Genomic DNA, 19090 nt, shown 5'->3' with positions numbered 1-19090 from the left:
GGAAGAGGGAGGGAGAAGCCTCTGAAACACTTGTAAATTTGAAAGGGGTGGAATGTGCCACAATTTAACATTATTCAAAGGTGTGAAACTGTCATTATTTGGTGAAACCGGTCACAAGTATATTAAATGGTACAACCTATCACAATATAAAGGTATCGAAAGAAGTGGAACCTGTCACTTAACAGGATTCTATGAGGTGAAACCTGTTATTATGAATATACTGTAAAGAGTAGAATCTGTGACTCTAAGGTATTGTAAGAGATGGAATCTATCACTATTTAGATGGTGCCAGAGAAGAACCTGTCATTACAGGTGTCCCCCACTTTAAGCCACTTTAGTTTTACGAAAGAACCTGTTTTCGCTACCCTAAAGAAATCTGAAGAGGATTTTCGCTTTTATGAAAAAAGGCGCCCGCTTTAAACTTTCGTTTACCCCGAGAAAGACTACCATGATATAGAAGACTTGCGCAGGCAGGTGTGTGCGCATGCGTGTACGTGCCGATTTTTTTCTACAAATCGCTTTTGGCCAAATCTTCCTGATTCTGATAAGTGAAACTACACTGTATATATATTATTTCTACTTTATATAGGCTGTGTATTTATCATATCATTCCTGCTTTTACTATATGTTAGTGTTATTTTAGGTTTTATGTGCTATTTGGTATGACTTGGTAGGTTTTTTTTTGGGTCTGGGAATGCTCAAAAATTTTTCCCATATAAATTAATGGTAATTGCTTCTTTGCTTTACAGCATTTCGGCTTACGGAAGGTTTCATAGGAACGCTCTACTTTCGGATAGCGGGGGATACCTGGATTTAAAGATAATGAAGTGAATGGAACCTGTCATTTTGCTTTTATTACAGCAGGATATGATTACATGGGGCCTTAGTGAAGTGGCACCTGGAGTATCATGTACCACTTCGATCTCTTTACCTAAAAACAAGATATAGTCCGTGAGCCAGGACCCCAAATTTGGGCCACCAGTACCATCTGGGGGGAATAATTCTTATAGTGATTTTTGGCAAGGTATACACCCCTAGTGCTAGAAAATATGTGACAGCATTGCAGCAGTGGTAGCTTTCTGTGAGGGGGACTGGGACTTGCACCTCCATGCTATAAAATCATGACTCCATGATGCTTTGCCTATGATAAGATGAATTATGCCAGGTACCTGTCCCCTTACTTTGCTCAGAAGATGAACCTCCTAGAGAAGAATCCTTCTGTCTATGAGGCCTGCAAGACAGGTCAATTCTCAGTGCAGCTGTCAAGTAATAATCCCTTTGGGCAGATCCCTGTGGACCAGGCTATTGAAGCCACAGTGAACAAAGACACACAGACTCCTGGAGGCACATCACAGTTCAGCTTGAATGCTGGAGCTATCAAGCGTTACTGCGTAACAGCTGAGCACCGCAGTGCATTCCTGGGACAGTTAAGGGAGATGGTGCAAGACAACAAATCGGAGCTTTATCATGTGGAGCTACAGCAGCCAAGAACCCAGAAAGATGAGGAAGCAGTTTCAGCAGTGGTTAGCCTCATACATGAATGGGTCAACCCATTTGCAGAGAAGCGGAACCTCATTAGCATCTCTACAGCAAAGGCAGCCCCCAAGGACATTGCCTCTGACCTGATGAAGGCATATGAGATTGGTGAGCAATGCTATGCGACCTTCAAGGATGAGAGACCAGAGGAAGACCTATCAGCAAAGAAATTCCATGACCCAATGAAAACCAACAAGCTGAAACCATTCAGTGATATGTATAAGAAGAGGGAAGTGAAATCAAATGGGAGGGCGATCATCTTGAAAGCAGACAGGTCTTTCTTTGGACGCATCATAGAAACATAGAAAATAGGTGCAGGAGTAGGCCATTCGGCCCTTCGAGCCTGCACCGCCACTTATTATGATCATGGCTGATCATCCAACTCAGAACCCTGCACCAGCCTTCCCTCCATACCCCCTGATCCCCGTAGCCACAAGGGCCATATCTAACTCCCTCTTAAATATAGCCAATGAACTGGCCTCAACTGTTTCCTGTGGCAGATAATTCCACAGATTTATCACTTTCGGTGTGAAGAAGTTTTTCCTAATCTCGGTCCTAAAAGGCTTCCCCTTTATCCTCAAACTGTGACCCCTCGTTCTGGACTTCCCCAACATCGGGAACAATCTTCCTGCACCTAGCCTGTCCAATCCCTTTAGGATTTTATATGTTTCAATCAGATCCCCCCTCAATCTTCTAAATTCCAACGAGTACAAGCCCAGTTCATCCAGTCTTTCTTCATATGAAAGTCCTGCCATCCCAGGAATCAATCTGGTGAACCTTCTTTGTACTCCCTCTATGGCAAGGATGTCTTTCCTCAGATTAAGGGACCAAAACTGCACACAATACTCCAGGTGTGGTCTCACCAAGGCCTTGTACAACTGCAGTAGTACCTCCCTGCTCCTGTACTCGAATCCTTTTGCTATAAATGCCAGCATACCATTCGCCTTTTTCACCGCCTGCTGTACCTGCATGCCCACTTTCAATGCTGGTGTATAATGATACCCAGGTCTCGATGCACCTCCCCTTTTCCTAATCGGCCACCATTCAGATAATAATCTGTTTTCCTATTTTTGCCACCAAAGTGGATAACTTCACATTTATCCACATTAAATTGCATCTGCCATGAATTTGCCCACTCACCCAACCTATCCAAGTCACCCTGCATCCTCTTAGCATCCTCCTCACAGCTAACACTGCCGCCCAGCTTCGTGTCATCCGCAAACTTGGAGATGCTGCATTTAATTCCTTCATCCAAGTCATTAATATATATTGTAAACAACTGGGGTCCCAGCACTGAGCCTTGCGGTACCCCACTAGTCACTGCCTGCCATTCTGAAAAGGTCCCGTTTATTCCCACTCTTGGCTTCCTGTCTGCTAACCAACTCTCCACCCACACCAATACCTTACCCCCAATACCATGTGCTTTAAGTTTGCACACTAATCTCCTGGGACCTTGTCAAAAGCCTTTTGAAAATCCAAATATACCACATCCACTGGTTCTCCCCTATCCACTCTACTAGTTACATCCTCAAAAAATTCTATGAGGTTCGTCAGACATGATTTTCCTTTCACAAATCCATGCTGACTTTGTCCGATGATTTCATCGCTTTCCAAATGTGCTGTTATCACATCTTTGATAACTGACTCCAGCAGTTTCCCCACCACCGACGTTAGGCTAACCGGTCTATAATTCCCCGGTTTCTCTCTCCCTCCTTTTTTAAAAAGTGGGGTTACATTAGCCACCCTCCAATCCTTAGGAACTAGTCCAGAATCTAACAAGTTTTGAAAAATTATCACTAATGCATCCACTATTTCTTGGGCTACTTCCTTAAGCACTCTGGGATGCAGACCATCTGGCCCTGGGGATTTATCTGCCTTTAATCCCTTCAATTTACCTAACACCACTTCCCTACTAACATGTATTTCGCTCAGTTCCTCCATCTCACTGGACCCTCTGTCCCCTACTATTTCTGGAAGATTATTTATGTCCTCCTTAGTGAAGACAGAACCAAAGTAATTATTCAATTGGTCTGCTATGTCCTTGCTCCCCATAATCAATTCACCTGTTTCTGTCTGTAGGGGACCTACATTTGTTTTTACCGGTCTTTTCCTTTTTACATATCTATAAAAGCTTTTACAGTCAGTTTTTATGTTCCCTGCCAGCTTTCTCTCATAATCTTTTTTCCCTTTCCTAATTAAGCCCTTTGCCCTCCTCTGCTGAACTCTGAATTTCTCCCAGTCCTCAGGTGAGCCACTTTTTCTGGCTAATTTGTATGCTTCTTCTTTGGAATTGATATTATCCCTAATTTCTCTTGTCAGCCATGGGTGCACTACCTTCCTTGATTTATTCTTTTGCCAAACTGGGATGAACAATTGTTGTAGTTCATCCATGCAATCCTTAAATGCTTGCCATTGTGATGGCACAAGGGCGCAATCTACGTTTGGAGGATATCCTTTCTCATCCCCTTGGACCATTGCCCTGGGCCCTGTCCACACCAGAAGGATTGCTGAAAAAGATAAATAAAGCTACTTAAGCCACAACCTTGCAGAAAAATGTAGAAGAGCAACTCCCAGGAAACTCTGCTACAGTGGTTGATGGAATGAGCTTGGTCCAAAGAGTGAAAGGTGATCAAATTACTTTCAGAGAACAATTCTGGGTATGGCTCTGAGGGAAGGCAGTCAGAGTAGTAGAATAGATGTTGTGTTTGACACATACAAGGAGAACTCTATCAAGAATAGTGAAAGATCTCTACGGGTTGAAGAGACTGGTCATGAGTTGCAAGGTATCACAGGCACACAGATGGTGAGGCAGTGGAGGAGCTTCCTAACCAAAGTCAGTAACAAAAATAGTCTCATTAGCTTCATAAGTCCATGAATGGAGCAAGGCAGAGTACAGAGCAAATCTACAGAAGAAGATTCTGTATGCAACTGTGAATGACAAATGTTACAAAATCACATCTCAAGACAGTGAGGTGTCTGCTCTTCAGTCTCAACAAGCAACAGCAGATGGCCGCCTACTTCTCCACGCTGCCCATGCCACAAGAGAGGGATACCAAACTGTAGTGATCTGCTCAGAAGACACAGATGTCTTTATCATGCCTTTAGCATTTTGTAACAAGATTGAGTCCCCATTGTTCCAGAAGTGTGGCACTAGAACCCGTACAAGGCTTGTAGACATCAGAAAGGTTGCTGCCACCGTTGGCATAGGGGTTTGTAGGGCTCTCATTGCGTTGCACGTATATACAGGATGTGACACTAAGTGCTTTTGAAGGCAAAGGGAAGACAAGTGCCCTAAAACTTCCGACCAGCAAAAGGGAAACTCAGGACACATTCTTAAGAGTTGGGTCAGGAATTGAACCTCTCCCCAGAACTGATGGACAAACTGGAGGCATTTACATATCTCCTGTATGCCCCAAAAGCATTGACTACCAAGGTCAATGAGCTCAAGTATCACCTTTTCTGTGCCAAAAAAGGTGAAATCGAAAGTCATCAACTCCCACCATGCAAGGACTGCTTAACAAAACATGCACAGTGAGCCAACTACCAGGCTGGTATATGGAGAAGACATTTGGAGAAGGATTCACAAGCCCCAAGCCCTGTTGGCAGAGGATGGAAGATGGAGAGAGAAGAGGAAGCTGAACAGTCGGTGGTGCACTGGATGGAAGGCCAGCCAGCACCCGATGCCGTCCTGGATCTACTGGCCTGTAACTGTCCAAAAAAATGTTCACTCCCAAGATGTATGTGTGTTGCAAATGGCCTCAGGTGTAGTGACATGTGTAGACTGGCAGACTGTGAGAACCAAGCATCCACCTCAGAGCGTGGAAAGTTCAGATGAAGATGTGGAAGATGGGGAAGACTTGGAAAACTATTATGCTTATTAATAGGTTATGAAAGTAAGGAAAACAAAGTATGAAAAGCAGTCTTTGTTTAAATATATTCATTTTACAACCAAAAATGGGGCCTAAATTATGGCCGTGTGGAACCTCACATTTGAATTATTGTACTGTAATTCTATATGCTATGACAAAAGCTCAAGATTGTTTTGATTTGATACAATATGGAAAACATCATGACATTGATAAAATTCCAGAAATCTCTCCAAATGAGGATTATTTTTACCTTTTGGGGGGGGGGGGTAACATTTTCTGCCGTACTGATGTTCATATGGCGAGTGCCACCAACGACATAGTTTTCAATGTAGAATTTTGTAACAATATTTGATGAAAAGTACTTGAACTCAGCTATCATTGTGACAAATTTCAATGTTGAGGGATCACTGATGACAAAATACCACTTGGTTGAATATATATGTTGTACTTTATATTGGGCACTTTTCAGAAATGCTTTATTTTTGGGTAGTGTTATAAAATGCACACATAAAGCTACCACTGGTGCAAAGCTATCACATATTTTCTAACTCAAGAGATGTATACCTTGCCAAAAATCACTATGAGCATTATTCCCCTCAGATGGTACCGACCAACCCTACTGGCTCACGGACTAATACACTTGCCAGACAGCAAGCTCAACAAAGATTTCATAGGCTGATTCCAGGATGGAAAGCATGTCACAAAAGGAGAGATTTGGTAGGCTAGGCTTGTTCTCTATAGTTTGTAAGAATGAGAGGAGACCTTGAGCTTACAAAGTTCTTACAGGCTGGGTGACTTCTCTGACTGAGGAGTTTTGAACCAAGGGACACCGTCTCGGAAAAAGGAAAACGGTATTTAGGAGATGTGGAGAAGTTTCTTTACTTGGTGAATTTTTGGAATTCTTTAGCACAAAGGGTGCTGGAACTGCTATTAGAGAATTCATTCAACAAGGTGATTTAAGGGCTCACGTGGGGACACTGCAGAAAAACGGCATAGAAGTAGAAGGCAGGCCATGACCTTAATGAATGGTAAAGGAGGCTTGAACAGCAAGGTCTCCTACACCTGTTGCTGAATCTTATTACTTAAATTTAATATACAGGATTGAACTTGCTCTGTGAGTGAATGAGGCGTCTATCAGTCAAGGTCGACCATGGATAATGCATCCTATCTATCTGGATGCACAAACCCATATTGTACAATATGGAGAGCAATCTATTGCCCATGTACCAAGCTCCTCCTCTCCACACACCTGACAAACCCAAAGGAATGGCAGACCGATACAATTTGGTACCAACAGCACCTCAGGAGTTGCCAGTAAGCGTTGAATTCAATGTAGAACTGCCTTAGGGACTCCATCTCAGGATTTTTCCCCTCGAGGTTTATCCATAAGCCTTCCCCATAGCTGCAAAACAGCAGAGGTTTGAGATCAGTTCTCCTTCTCTTAGATGAGCTGCCAGCCATTGCTGATGGGCCCACCTGCCCGAAGCGACCCGGTTTTAAGGCGCCAGTAACCTGCCTTTGCCCCTTCTACTATCAATAGGAACTGTTCCGCCAGGCTTACAGGCTAAGCCACATGTGAAAGCCAGGAGCTGGACTTGGTTGTCAGAGCTATTTGAGGCGCACACCATCGGGAGCATTTAATACGTAGTGGGAGGTTGTCCCTATTACCATCCCCAACTACAACAACCTTAAACAAGTCTCTCACTCAGGGTTCAGCCTATCACCATTGAAAGGCAGTGACAGGGTTAAAACCTCTCACTCTTTAAGGTACTGGGGTGGGTGGGGGGGGGGGAACTTGTCTCTATTTGAAAGACACAATTAAGATAGCTAAAAAAACTGGGGAGATGATGGGAAAAAATATTCCTAAACAGTGAGGATAATTTGGTTTCCATTGCCTGCAACAGTGCTGAAATCAGATTCAGTTTTAACTCACAAGATGAAATTTAGAGATAGGATTGAATTGTTTAGTTTTAAAACTTTGTTTTTGCCTGACATTTTTTCTAGTCTTTAATAAGTCCAACAAAATGGGTTAATTTTGGTTTATTAAATCCATCAATGATATACATCAACATTTGGTCTCTGCAAACACAATTTAACTGAAATAATTGACCTTGGCTGATATGATTATGCCTAGGCACACAATCTACAAATTCTATAGTGAAGCTGTTCTGTGATTTGAAATCAAATAATGTTGATGTAGGAGCCATGTATCTATTTTCTGTCAGAGAAGCCACGTATCTATTTTCTGTCTGTATTATACATTGTGGCGCATTTATTATGGTGATTTGTCACGTGGGTTGCGGTGTAGTAGAAGCAAATGAGTACAGTTACATATTCCCGCTTTGTCTTAGTTTAGTCTTACAGGGGTGAGCCACAAGGAATGGTACTTTGTGTTGATCGCTAACTGCATTTAATTACATGAACTAGATCACTAACTTTGATTAAATATGTTAATTACACTTACTGAAGCGCTCACTTACACTATTATACACTTCGTATCACCGAGATCATTATTAGACCGTTATATCACTAATTTAATTTTGTTAGGTTTTTTTAAATTGCTGTAAAGTCATTTGCCTTTGCTGGTTTTGTATAAAGGATCAAATGTACTTTTTTGGATTCAGAAATTCGTTATTTGGAAGTGCCAACTATCAGTTACAAAAATCACTGCTTTCGAACATAAGCACACACAACTGACACCATTTAAAAACTTTGTGCTGTAAGCAGGGTATAGTATCTAACGGCCACACAAGTGCATGCCACTGACGGTAGTTAGAAACTACTCACCAACAATCTGCTGTCTCAATTAAGTGGCATAGTGTCCCAAATAAACAAAGGGAAATCCCAGCTATTTTTTTTGATTACTTTTTGTTCCTTAAGAATTCTCCCAAAGCAGCTAATCATGAACACAAGAAATTCTGCAGATGCTGGAAATCCAAGGCAACACACACACACACACACACAAATGCTGGAGGAACTCCGAAAATCAGGCAGCAACTATGGATGTGAATAAACAGCCGACGTTTTGGGCCAAGACCCTTCTTCAGGACTGATTAACCCGATTAATCAACTGATTAATTGGCAACTGCCCCGATTAACCGACAGCCCAACCGGAATCCACTCTATACAGGGAAAGATTTCACATGTAGCATTCTGAAAGGAAAATGTAAAAGCCAATCATATAGGGTTTACAAGCCTGTAGAGAATTTATGAAAAAATAAAAGTAACATTTCAGAAGTCCTATTTGGAAATTTTACACCAAAATTCAAATCCCAACGATAAACATCTTAAAGAAAAACTGAAGAGCTTTGAGAAAAGAGTAGGAGCAGAACTAAATGGGATGTGATTTCAATCAGCAGGCAGAATGAACGGAATAGCCCTTTTCTGCAACTTAATTTGCTCGCATCATAGCTATTTTGATGAACATTTGGAAATGTAATATATAAGTACTCCACAAAAACAACCTGGCCAACTATAAAATCATTCAATAAATATAACCATGAGCCATTAATGCCACAACTCCCAGTCAAAGGAAACAGCCATTCCAAAATAAATCAAGTACAACTTCAACTGTGATTCACTCTGATGATACAACTCCTGGCCATTGATATTAGGTTTCCACACAGTACACTCAAACCTTGCAGCATGCATGGGAAACAGTGACAGTCTGAGAATAACTACAACTCACTTGCCAAATTTCTCTACCAAAAGCTTTATAATATGTTACATATATCATCGATACTATGCTTATTCTTAACTCTGGACTCATTTCCATTGTCGAGTTCCATTGCACAAAGTTTATGTAACATTTACATTTAGTACACAAATCCCTGATAACTTTCAAGCAGTGTTACAAAAGCTTTCTTTGGTTTATTTGTGGTTGGGAGGGAGGAACTGGGCTTATTTTGCTGCTGTTGTCGTGTTGTTTGTTATGTTCTGCCGAGCATTGTAGGCATGCTATGTTGGCACTAGAATGTGTGATGATACTTGTGGGCTGATCCCAGCACACCACTGTGTGTTGGTTGCTAATGCAAAGCATTTCCTGTATGATAAACAAAACAGAATCTTGAATGGACTCAGTTGATTTTGCTGATCACCTCTTCCTCAGTCTCGCTCATGTCCTCACTCTTCTTCAGACAATCCCTTGGCTTCTTCCCCCTTCTCTTATCACTCCCACCTCCTGTCTACCCCACACACAATATTATGACAACTTACCAAAATCTTGGGTAAAATGGTTGGTTTTAAGGTGAAGAGGTAGACATAGATTTTGGAAGGAAATTGGGCCGCTGAAGACATGGTTACCAATGGTAAATTAAAATTGGGACAAGCAAGAAACCACCATTGGAACAGTGCAAAGTTCTCAGCAGTTATAACATTGAATGAAAGTGAAGTGGTAAGTGAGGGTAGCAGGAAGGGAAACAGAGAGATGCACATCATGTATAAGGGCAGAAAGATAGGCGTGGGGTTTTAGGAATCAAATCGAAAGAATTTAATGGAAAACATGACTGGACTGACACCGATAGGATGGCAAACCAGAATGACACTATAAAAAAAAGTTACAGAATAAAACTATAGGAAAATGTAATCTACAATTTTTTTTCAACTGAACAGACAGCCTAGCTACAAGTAGGTCCACAGGCGCACTAAAGAGATCTTGGCACAGCCATAATAGCAGGAACTGCTTGCTTAGGGGACCAGATGGTAAAGATGAATTCTAAACTGTTGAGAAAGAATCCAGCTATCCCATGAGCATGGGGGTCAGGTAAAGCTGGAAAAACAGTATGAACATGCGTCACTGAATTTATAATTTATTAAACAGCAGTGCAGCCAAAGCTTCCCATACAGAAACACAAATACTGGGTTCAGCACATTTGTCTTATTAATCTGCACAATGTTCATTTCACACCATCATTCCTTAAAAACAATGTGAATTGATAAATATTCACACTTGCAGATTTGTCCACTTAACACTGAAAGGAAACATTGCCCATTGGAGTTCTTTCAATAAATATCTTGTCATGTTCAAAACTATCACCCGATTCCTGTTTCTCTCCCTACTGTTGCTGAAAACATCCATTCCAAAGGCATTGGAAATTTGATTTTATTTAGAGAACTAGTACAATAACAGGCCCGTCCACCTGGAGGAAGCCTACATGGTCAAGGGAAGAACATATTTACTCCTTACGGACACTGGCTGGTATCGAACCTGGGCCGCCTGTGTTGTAATAGCATCACTCTAACTGCTGTGCAACCGTGCTGCCTCTGACCTTTGTCTTGAGAGTTTTTTTCTGTCTTCACCTATTTGGTATGCACACTGGATACATAATACCTTTAATGGTGCTCATCTCCACTGTGTACTCAGATACTCTTCTCGGATTATCCCTGCTGGTTAAGGATGATCTGTCTCCACGCCAGTTCCGAGGAGTGGAATATGCTTGTGGGTGGATTCTTTAAATATGAGACGCTGTTGTACACCAGCTATCGCAGTGACTTGACAAATGATATCTCGGTACAATGACAAGGAGCATCAGGATGTTTATAATGCACTCTGTTGTTCAGACTTTATATACACATTTACGCTAAGCACTTTGATGGCTTCTGTTGTGATGAGATTTTCTGCATAGTTATAGTTATTACTTTGAGCCTTTTGTTTTGGTGACCGCTGCAGTATAATTTCACTTACCTCAGGAAGTTGTGTTTCTATACCATTATCAGCTACATATTTATCGAAAGTGTCATGAACCTTCAGATTTAGGGACTCATTGCACTTGACAAATTGTAAGCTTAATCAAATGTTAAACCTGGATTTCTGCCCCAGCTGTTGAAAACTCAGTCCGTTTTAAGCAACTGAATGGGCACAGTTAAGAGGACAAATTAGGAGATAAGCAGCTAGAACAGGTTAGGACTTTATTCCTTCGAATGTAGAAGACTGAATGGTATAGATAGGGTAAATGTAAGCAGGCTTTTTCCACTGAGGTTGGGTGGGACTACTAGAGGTCATGGGTTAAGGCTGAAAGGGGAACTTTAAGGGGAACATGAGGGGAAACTTCTTCACTGTGAGGGTCATGAGGATGTGGATTGAGCTGCCAGCACAAGTGGCTCATGCAAGCTCATTTTCAATGTTTAAGAGAAGTTTGTAGAGGTACATGGATGGTAGGAGTATGAAGGTTTATGGTTCAGGCAAGTGAATAGAGTGGGTAGTTTAAATGGCTCAGCATGGACTAGATGGGCCGAAAGGCCTGTTTGTGCTGTACTGTTCGATGACTCTATAACATGGTAGTGAAATGGGTAGTATAACGTAAATACACGGCCAACAACCAGGTTCAATTCCTGCCACTGTTTGTAAGGAGTTTGTTTTCCCTTCGACCACACAAGTTTCCTCCAGGTGCTCTGGTTTCTTCCCATATTCCAAAGACGTATGGCTTGGTTGGTTTATTACACACAGTGCAGACCCTTCAGCCACAATGCTGTGCCAACCTATTAACCTACTTTAAGATCAATCTAACTCTTCCCTCCTACATAGCCCTCAATTTTTCTATCAACCACGTGCCAAAGAATTTCTTAAATATCCCTAATGTATCTGCCTCTACCACCACCCTGTGTAAGAAACTTACCTCTGACAGCCCTCTTATACTTTCCACAAATAATGTTAAAATTATGCCCCCTCATATTAGCCTGGGAAAAAGTCAGACATCTACTTGATCTATGCTGCTTATCATCTTGTCTATCCTCATAAGATATGAAGAATCCTGGTAGATCTCTTCTGCACCTTCTCTGAAGCTTCTACATCCTTCCTATATTGAGGCGACCAGAACTGAACACAATATTTCATGTGTGTTCTAACCAGGCTTTTACAGAGCTGCAACATTACCTCTCAATTCTTGAAGTCAATCCCACTGACTAAGGCCAATACATCATTCACCTTCTTAACCACTCTATGGTTTTAATAAGTTGTTCCAAGTGTGCCAGGTAAGCACGAAAGAAATTGATTGATATAATAATACTCGATTTGAGCTGAACGGTAGTTTGCTCTAGAATCAAGATGCTATATTAATACAGGGCACCACAGTATTGTAGACCAATAAAAAAAATTGCCAAATGATTTACGGGCACAGAATGCCATGTGTGCCAACATAATTCTGTGTAATCTCAGTGTCAAGAGAATGTTACTACAGCAAAATTTTCCCTCGAATCACTAAACATTAAAACCTAAAAAGTTCTTAGAATCACAGGAATAAAACAGAAATACTAAATGTCACAAGGCTAGCCAAGGGTTAAGGATATTGGAACAAGTTTGATTTTCTGCCATATTTGGTGCAGCTCCCTGAATGCCAGAAAGGAAAGGCATGATAGGTAAATCTTATCAACGCCCACCCACATCGATGACGTGACCCTAGGCAGAAATCCAGGCTTCCCAGAGACTCAGGCCTACTGAAAGTCATTGATCATCACTGGAGTCAGATAATCAAGTGATCACCCTGTAGAAAGCAAAGTTGTCTTGCATCCCTTTGATTTCTCTTCATTTCAAAAGCCAACAATGGACCAGAATGCAAAAATAAGCACAGAATCATCGGCTACAATTTTGCAAATTACCCGGTTCATCGGATTTTAGATAGAATCTCCTGCTGTACAAAAGTTCTGAACTTCAGTTTTTCTAAAATGTTTACAGATTTTTACCACTTTGTAATGAAACTAACATGCAATACCTATATAGACATTATTGCAAACCTTAACTATCAGTTCAAATGGCAGGCAAATCAATTCTGACTTAAATGAAGGTAAACTATCAAGTCTAAGAAGTTGACATAAATAATTGATAATGAAAACAGCTAAGAAAAAGGGAAAGCTAATAATTAGCAATCTATCTGTCTTACCATGGGACCAACATCTGACCACGTGTCAGACAGAAGTCAACAATATGCACACAATACACAAAATAAACATGAGCAACACACTCGAAACGCTGGAGGAACTCAACAAGCCAGGCAGCATCTATGGAAAAAAAGTACAGTCGACGTTTCGGGCCGAAACCCTTCGGCAGGACACCTATTCTGGGTTTAAACAGGCAAGTCCATAACACACATTTAAAAAAAAATATTTTGTTTTTAAAACTAACACCTTGCAAGATTGCCTGTGAAATTTGATGGAAATACTTGTAAACATGTAGCTATCTCTCAGTTTAGCTTCTATGATTACTGTTTGATCAGTTTCTTTTGCTATTTTTCTCATGATCATGTCATAAGTAAAGATCTTTGCATCTGTCATCAACCAGCAGGTCACAACTTCAACAAACATTAACACTAGTGGCCAATGCAAATATAACCCAAAGTCATGGTCAATGGCAACTGCATACATTTTTTGTGCAGCACTGAATTCTCAGTTCAATCTCTAGAATGAACTCAGTTCATTCCTTTGACAGGGCTTACTCTTGTCAAAAGTCTCTTGTACAACAATCAAAAAAGCATTATCCAATTTATATGAATAGTATTATCCACTGGCAGCTACTTCCCTTCAACCATTCAGTTCCTGAAAACCCCAACTACTACCGTTTAGAATATGGACAACTTGGACCAGTTTGTAGAAAAAAAGCAGACTTTTTGTTCTAATTGTGTTCCTTCTTGTAAAAGAATTCCAATAACTTGTTTTAATTAAGAAAACTGTTTATATACTACGTGGTTGTAATGCCACAAGTTGTTCTTTTGCATTTGTGCCTACATGTATTTACATATGACTAATGAAGAAAACTCTCATTTTATTGTACGTCAAGATTTAGAAGCTTGAATCCAGTCAACGTTGCGTGCACCATGGCATCAATGGGTTTATTTGGTCTCCAAGTTCTTTAACGAGTTCTGTTCTAGTGACATCCAATGCCAAACAATTTGTAGCCCAATTTTGACATTTCAACACGATGCCAGCTTCTTCCCTTCTGCCATCTCTAAATGGACATTGAGCCCTTGAACACTACCTCATTACTTTGCTTTACTTTTGTTTTTGCACTTACTTTAACTTTAATTGTTTAATATTTTCAGTAATTCAGTTGCTTTCTATATTTATCATGTACTGCATTAAACTGCTTGTGCAAATATATGCTGGACATATTAAAGCTGACTCTGATGTCCTTTAAACAGAGAATTGCAGTTTTGGTTATGTAAGGCATGCAAATAAGACATTAACTGATATGAGGATGCTGCTAAAGTCCATTGGGAACAATGTAAAATAATGATCTTCAGATATTACAGAGCACAACATTTTTCACACCTTCCTAAAATCAAGGAATCAACTGTCAGCCCTCATGTTGAGGTTAACAGAGATTTAAAGAGTCAAAAGAGAGATAGAGTACAAATTGAGTTGTTATCCAGTAGCAATTCTCTAGACTGTAAGCTACTTGTAAATTATTATTTTCTGCCTATGATTCTCAACGAGGATATCAAAGTCAAATGTAGACACTTAAGGTGCTTAAGGAAGTAGCCCAAGAAATAGTGGATGCATTAGTGATAATTTTTCAAAACTCGTTAGATTCTGGACTAGTTCCTGAGGATTGGAGGGTGGCTAATGTAACTCCACTTTTTAAAAAAGGAGAGAGAGAGAAACCGGGGAATTATAGACCGGTTAGCCTAACATCGGTGGTGGGGAAACTGCTGGAGTCAGTTATCAAGGATGTGATAACAGCACATTTGGAAAGCGGTGAAATGATCGGACAAAGTCAGCATGGATTTGTGAAAGGAAAATCACGTCTGACGAATCTCATAGAATTTTTTGAGGATGTAACTAGTAGAGTGGATAGGGGAGAACCAGTGGATGTGGTATATTTGGATTTTCAGAAGGCTTTTGACAAGGTCCCACACAGGAGATTAGTGTGCAAACTTAAAGCACACGGTATTGGGGGTAAGGTATTGGTGTGGGTGGAGAGTTGGTTAGCAGACAGGAAGCAAAGAGTGGGAATAAACGAGACCTTTTCAGAATGGCAGGCGGTGACTAGTGGGGTACCGCAAGGCTCAGTGCTGGGACCCCAGTTGTTTACAATATATATTAATGACTTGGATGAGGGAATTAAATGCAGCATCTCCAAGTTTGCGGATGACATGAAGCTGGGTAGCAGTGTTAGCTGTGAGGAGGATGCTAAGAGGATGCAGGGTGACTTGAATAGGTTGGGTGAGTGGGCAAATTCATGGCAGATGCAATTTAATGTGGATAAATGTGAAGTTATCCACTTTGGTGGCAAAAATAGGAAAACAGATTATTATCTGAATGGTGGCCGATTAGGAAAAGGGGAAGTGCAACGAGACCTGGGTGTCATTATACACCAGTCATTGAAAGTGGGCATGCAGGTACAGCAGGCGGTGAAAAAGGCGAATGGTATGCTGGCATTTATAGCGAGAGGATTCGAGTACAGGAGCAGGGAGGTACTACTGCAGTTGTACAAGGCCTTGGTGAGACCACACCTGGAGTATTGTGTGCAGTTTTGGTCCCCTAATCTGAGGAAAGACATCCTTGCCATAGAGGGAGTACAAAGAAGGTTCACCAGATTGATTCCTGGGATGGCAGGACTTTCATATGAAGAAAGACTGGATGAACTGGGCTTGTACCCGTTGGAATTTAGAAGATTGAAGGGGGATCTGATTGAAACGTATAAGATCCTAAAGGGATTGGACAGGCTAGATGCAGGAAGATTGTTCCCGATGTTGGGGAAGTCCAGAACGAGGGGTCACAGTTTGAGGATAGAGGGGAAGCCTTTTAGGACTGAGATTAGGAAAAACTTCTTCACACAGAGAGTGGTGAATCTGTGGAATTCTCTGCCACAGGAAACAGTTGAGGCCAGTTCATTGGCTATATTTAAGAGGGAGTTAGATATGGCCCTTGTGGCTACGGGGGTCAGGGGGTATGGAGGGAAGGCTGGGGCGGGGTTCTGAGTTGGATGATCAGCCATGATCATAATAAATGGCGGTGCAGGCTCGAAGGGCCGAATGGCCTACTCCTGCACCTATTTTCTATGTTTCTATGACACAAAATAGCTTGTTATTTAAGTAGAACACTTGGTTGTTATTACTGGTTTTTTAGAGCCTGATCTAGGCCTGAAGAAGTCTATTCCTCTGAAGAACCATTATTGAGATGAGTCTTCAAAGTACCAGATAAACATTAAAAAGCCTACTGCAGTATTCAAAAAAGAAATTTATTCATCTTCAGCAAACAATGAAACACCATATCTGGTAATCTCATTGTAGGATGCTCCTGCTACACAGACAGATGCAACTTCTATGCTACAATAATGACTACAATTCAAAAATGAATTGCATGTCATTTGAAGTGCCCCAAGGACATAGCATGGACAGAATCAATGAAAATTCACCCATGAGTATAATACGTGAAATATTCACATCAACAGATGTAATGACTTTCTGATACTACATATGCTACACTATATAAATACTTGAAAAGAAACCAGAATGCCACTATATCAGCAGATTAAGTTCAAAACACATGCAACACATCATAAAACTATACGACACAGGAGCACCATTTGGCCCTTCGAGTCAGCTCTGCTGTTCAGTCATGGCGCATTTATTAGCTCTCTCAGCTCAACTTTCCCACAGGATGGGAGCGGGACGGGGGGGGGAGAGTGAGGGAGCGGGACGGGGGGGGGAGAGTGAGGGAGCGGGACGGGGGGGAGTGAGGGAGCGGGACGGGGGGGAGGGTGAGGGAGCGGGACGGGGGGGAGGGTGAGGGAGCGGGACGGGGGGGAGGGTGAGGGAGCGGGACGGGGGGAGGGTGAGGGAGCGGGACGGGAGGAGGGTGAGGGAGCGGGACGGGAGGAGGGTGAGGGAGCGGGACGGGGGGAGGGTGAGGGAGCGGGACGGGGGGAGGGTGAGGGAGCGGGACGGGGGGAGGGTGAGGGAGCGGGACGGGGGGAGGGTGAGGGAGCGGGACGGGGGGAGAGTGAGGGAGCGGGACGGGGGGAGAGTGAGGGAGCGGGACAGGGGGAGAGTGAGGGAGCGGGACAGGGGGAGAGTGGAAGGGGAAACTGTACCGGGGGTGGGGGGGGGCGGGTTGGGGTGGAAGCCGGACAACCGGGGGGGGGGGGGGTGGAGTCAGGTGAGGGTAGGTAGTTAGACTTTGAGGAAGGTGAGGGAGGGTTAGTGCGCGGGGGTGGCGGGATAGAGCACTAAAGTGGGGGTAGAAGTCGCCGGGATGGGGGGTGGGCGAGGCAGACAGGGGGAGGAATGGGGGCCGGGGGGAGAGAGCCAGACGGGGTGTTGCGGAGTCGGGGGTGGGGTGAGGGGATGGGAGGGGTGTTTGACAGAGAGGGGCAGTTGAACTGTGGGGAAGGTGAGGGAGGAGGGTGTGGGGAAGGTGAGGGAGGAGGGTGTGGGGAAGGTGAGGGAGGAGGGTGTGGGGAAGGTGAGGGAGGAGGGTGTGCTGGGTGGGGGGTGGGAGAGGCAGACAGGGGGAGGAATGAGGGCAGGGAGAGAGAGCTGGATGGGGGTGTGCGGAGTCGGGGTGGAGGAAGGGGTGGGAGGGGTGGAGGAAGGGGTGGGAGGGGTGTTTGACAGAGAGGGGCAGTTGAACTGTGGGGAAGGTGAGGGAGGAGGGTGTGCGGAGTGGGGGGAGGGAGTGGAAGGCGCCGGGGTGGGGGGTGGGAGAGGCAGACAGGGGGAGGAATGAGGGCAGGGAGAGAGAGCTGGATGGGGGTGTGCGGAGTCGGGGTGGAGGAAGGGGTGGGGGGGAGTCGGGGGTGGGGGGGGGAGTCGGGGTGGGGGAAGGGGTGTTTGACAGAGAGGGGCAGTTGAACTGTGGGGAAGGTGAGGGAGGAGGGTTGCGGGGTGGCGGGAGGGAGGACTGAGGTGGGAGTGGAAGGCGCCGGGGTGGTTAGGGAAAGGTGGTAGAGCAGAGTGGAATTCGCCAGGGAGTGTAACGGGGGAGAGAGGGGTTAACCGTCGACCTTCTTGCGATCTCAGGACTGGTACTCGCCTGTCAAATTATTGAATAGTCTACTGTAAAAACCACCCCGCCACCTCCATCTCGTCCGGGCCCTCTCCATTCCTCACCCCCAGACCCGTCCACTCCTCGGGCCCGGCGCCGCCTCCTTTGTTCCCCGCTCTACCTTTGTCTGCAGTAGGGGCCGCTGCCGGGTTGGCGTTCCCCCACGTCCGCCAGTTTTGCGACTCTCCCCCGGCCCCTCTCACCACCCCTGTCGTAGCCCGGTTCCCGCACACCTACCTCAGGCCCAGGACCGATTTCCTTCGGCAACAGAGACGCGTTAATCGATCACAAGATACGGCTCCGGTGCCAGCCTCAACCTCCCCGGGAAACACTGAACTCGGACAAACGGTCCGGGGGCCGCAACTGCGCCGCCAGGCGGCCCGGGCCACCATAGGCAGGTAGGGCACTTCCTGCCAACACCGCCCCCTGCCGGAGCCTGTGTGCAGTGCCCAGCAGATCCGCCACCTGCTTGGGACCTGTGTAGCGTTGGCAGTACCTCCTTCTGACACTGGAACCCGTGAGCGCTCCCCAGACCCAGGTCATCATTCCAGAATCAGTGGGATACACCCATGGTTAACCAATCCAACATTCCCTTGTGCTTCTCCTTTAAACTGACACCTTCATATTCTCCCTGGACACCGACACCCACTGGATATACAATAGCACATGGCTTCAGTTTCTAAGGAGGTAGGTGATTGATCTGAAAT

General features: G+C 43.8%; 1 protein-coding gene across 4 annotated transcripts in view; it reads right to left on the bottom strand.

Moving 5' to 3' along the window:
• Positions 1 to 18737, bottom strand: part of rad54l2 (RAD54 like 2) — a 190080-nt gene extending 171343 nt beyond the window's left edge. For all 4 annotated transcript variants that reach the window (XM_072280689.1, XM_072280688.1, XM_072280691.1 and 1 more), the window contains exon 1: positions 18621 to 18737. The gene's annotated coding sequence lies outside the window, so the exon portion shown is untranslated. The remainder of the gene's footprint in view (positions 1 to 18620) is intronic.
• Between the last annotated feature and the right edge of the window lie 353 nt (positions 18738 to 19090).

The sequence above is a fragment of the Mobula birostris genome, chromosome 16 (assembly GCF_030028105.1).
Source record: "Mobula birostris isolate sMobBir1 chromosome 16, sMobBir1.hap1, whole genome shotgun sequence".
NCBI classification, from domain to species: Eukaryota; Metazoa; Chordata; class Chondrichthyes; order Myliobatiformes; family Myliobatidae; genus Mobula; species Mobula birostris.
Note: the sequence above shows the minus strand (reverse complement) of the source record. Positions and strands in the feature narration are given on the sequence as shown.